The sequence below is a fragment of the Coenobita brevimanus genome, chromosome 12, assembly GCF_032717465.1.
Source record: "Coenobita brevimanus isolate Jiangsu-jjx chromosome 12, ASM3271746v2, whole genome shotgun sequence".
Lineage (NCBI taxonomy): Eukaryota > Metazoa > Arthropoda > Malacostraca > Decapoda > Coenobitidae > Coenobita > Coenobita brevimanus.
Genome location: NC_136965.1, coordinates 15,412,358 through 15,415,994, shown reverse-complemented (window position 1 = coordinate 15,415,994; position 3,637 = coordinate 15,412,358).

Genomic DNA, 3,637 nt, shown 5'->3' with positions numbered 1-3,637 from the left:
TTACAGACCCCAGCCCAACCTAAAAGCCACCTAAATAACTCTCTACTGGACATGCACAGCACATATTTAAGACCCTATGCACACAAGTAAGGGACAGAAACCATGAAATAAATGAAAAAGAACCAGAGAATGAGAAATTTGAATTGAGTATGGATAATATTTAGTAATGTATAGGGTACTTACGACACGTCCATGGCCATCATGAAGATTAACCTGCTTGCTTTAAGGCTGTGGCAGTGGTGAAAGAGCATTTGAAGCATGTACAGTAATCCAGTGTTGTGCTGCACTTAATCCTTTGCACTGTGAATTATAATTGTTTAACACTGAACATTCTGTTTTTACTTAAAGTAGGGATGGCCACATATTGGCCTTTTTATTTTTTATTTTTTTCAATTTCAGTTTTTTTGGCCAATTTTGGTGTCCAAGGACCCGAACCCAAAATGTCCAAGACATGGGGTGTCTGGGACTTGGGCGTCTGGGTCTTAACCCGAGGCATCCTGACAACATATGGATTCGGTGCCATGTTTTGACACGTTGACACCCGACAACGTATCCATACGTTTTACAGTTGCGAGGTCTGTCATTTGCACATTTTTCAGGTTTCACTGATGATTTTTGGTAGGCATATGTGGGAGACCTTCCTCTACCCAGTGCCAGGTGGGGATGATGCCTGGCCCCATCTGACTCCCCCTCCTCCCCCGCACGCCATTTTCTCGGCAACTCACCGTTAGCAGTGACTTGGCCAGTAAAGACATGTCACACCACGGTCTCTCCAATGAGGAAATTGAAGGCAAAAGTGATTTCCAAGGTGGAGGACAAAGGAAGAAATAAGCCAGAGGAAGAAACAAGCAGAAGTGATGAGGTGGTAACGTTGTAAAGGAGGGTGCCATATGTCGATGTTTTTTGGTGAGTGAACAACACTTATATCACCTAAATTAATGTGTGAAAACCAGTATACTCTTGTACTACATATAAATTTGTACCAAATATATAAATATTTACATATAATGAGTGGTTTGGAATAGTTGCCCCTCCCAAGAAAACGTCTTCTCTAGAGCCTGGCCTGAGAGAACACAGTACGAAGGTGAGGGTACTGTTAAAGTTATTGGTATTTCTAAACTCAACTCAGCACTTTCTCTCTGAATTTTCAATGTTTCTCATAAAAAGCGAAGGTTTTAGCCATAATAAAACTTCGAAAATCTGCCAGGATCGGGGGGGGGGGGTCATTGGTGAAAAATTTGCCGGGATGCGGTGGGTTAAAGGAATTACTGTAGATACATAGACTTACCACCCAGTGAACAGCGTTGTAACCCGCTAGCCTCTAGCCTAGTTGGTGTACAGTGATCCCATATAGTCTGATGGCTACCGTAGTCACCAGTGGTGGCTGTATCGATACCAAAATATTGATACTTCCATTAGTAATTGTTTATCTGCAAGAATCGATATTGATGGCAAGGTATTGATTTGTATGAGTGCTAAAATAGAGTTTCCAGTTAACTGAAAACTGGGAAGTGATAACTTAAATGTTTATTAGTGCTCTGAATGGCAGTTTTAGTGCTCATGCTCCCCTATAATGGTGGCCATATAATTACTGTAACCCGGACTGAGTCCATTGAGTAATTTGATTAAAGTTTTAGGTAGTTCATTGGACTGAAAATATATTAATTATGAAACTACCTAGCTCTCAGTATTGATAATCGATATCACTGATACTGGTCAACAAAGCAATTGATTGTTTTGTTTTGTTTTTGTAGGCTCCAACACGCTTCCATTCGTCTTCCTTGGTCACCTAATGGCAGCTCTCCATGCTGCTTGATCTGTGGCAGCCTCCCTGTTCAGTCCCTTAACCCTAAGGTCACACTTAATGACCTCGTCCCAATTCTTTCTCGGTCTGCCCCTCGCAACCCCACCCCCAGTATTAACACTTTGCACCTTCTGCACCCAATTATCATCCCCCATCCTCTCCACATGCCCAAACCATCTCAGTGTACCTCTCCTCATCACAGCAATACACTCAGTCCCATCCTTCCTCTCAACTCTTCCATCATAAACCCAGGCCCCCCAGGCCTTGCATGCAGGGACGCACTGCACATCCACCTAATCATTGTCATTTCTGTAGTTTGAGCCTGCAAATATTCTCTTCCTTTACTGCCCAGGTCTCACAACCATACAGCATCACACTCCTAACACATGCTGCATACAAAGACCCCTTAGCGTGTAGGGAGAGTCCTCTCAGTGTCAGGAGAGGCAACAGCTCCTTGAACTTCTTCCAACCACTTCTCACCCTAGCCACAGAGCTAGCTCCAGCCCCACCTTCAGCACATAACATGTCTCCCAAACAAAAAACCTCTTCCATACACTGAAAGAGACTCACTAGCAAGTTCAACCCTTTCATGCCTGACTGTCTCCACCTGCTCTCCCCGACACACTGCACTGGGATTGCCCATCACTAGTAATCACTTAACAAATGTCGGAAAACTCCTTCTCCATCTGTTGGAGCTGGACAAGTGTGAGGATGCATGGTAACTGCCACTGAACGCAGTGATATCATGTCTCTACTGGCCGGGCAAGTGCCTTTGACCATCTGGTGGGGAGGCAGACAACCATTTCTGCACAGCTGGTGGGCTACGTTCTTTTACCAGCTTGCAGCTCAGCTCGAGAGGGGGGCCAGATGAATTTGACCATTCGATAAGGCGGCAGACAGCCATTTCTGCCCAGCTGGCAGGTTACATTCTTTTTCCAGTGCACAGCACGGCGTGAGAGGGGGGCCAGGCAACTTTGACTATTCGGTAGTGAGGCGGACAGCCATTACTGCTCAACTTGTGGGTTAGGGTCTGTATTACTTGCTAGCCATTAGCTCTGAGTGACCTGAGAGGCCAGGGGACTTTGACCGTTCAGTAAGAATGCGGATGGCCGTATTTGCTCAGCTTGTGGGTTAGGGTCTGTACAGTAATGCCTCATTTATCCGGACATAATAGAGCCAAAGGCTTGTCTGAGTAATGGCCACATCCGGATAATGAACACTACTCCCCTTCTATACCCAGACATTACCGATACCCAACTTCCAGCCTATACCTTATTTATTTGTACAGTACCTTTGCTTACTTTGGCAGTGTTATCCAGTCATCCAGGCATATTTAGACATCAAAACACACATTAGAATATCCAGAGTAATGCTAAACACCTAGAAAACCATGCCAAAATAATGCATTCAATACTATCCTAGCTATACATTACTGTATGTACAGTACCCCTCCATTTTAGCACTGTTTTCAGGTCAACCTGCCAAATTTTGACATCAAAACACGCACATAGGAATATCCAGAGTAATACCAAGCACCAAGAAAACCATGAAAAAAGAAGAAAATTGAAAACCAAAAAATACCCTGCTTATACACTACCTTATGTGTAGTACCCCTTCTACTTTTGGCACTGTGTTCTGGTCATTCTTCCATACTGAGACATCAGAAAACACATATTATTATCCATATTAATGCTCAACATCAAGAAAGCAATGCATAAACAACAAAAATCCACAAGAAACCTAAAGATGGTTTGAAAATTGGTTACATGTGACAAGTGATTGCTCCCGGGTCTCAAAAAAAATTCCACGGCCAAGTATGCCACTGGAAATTGG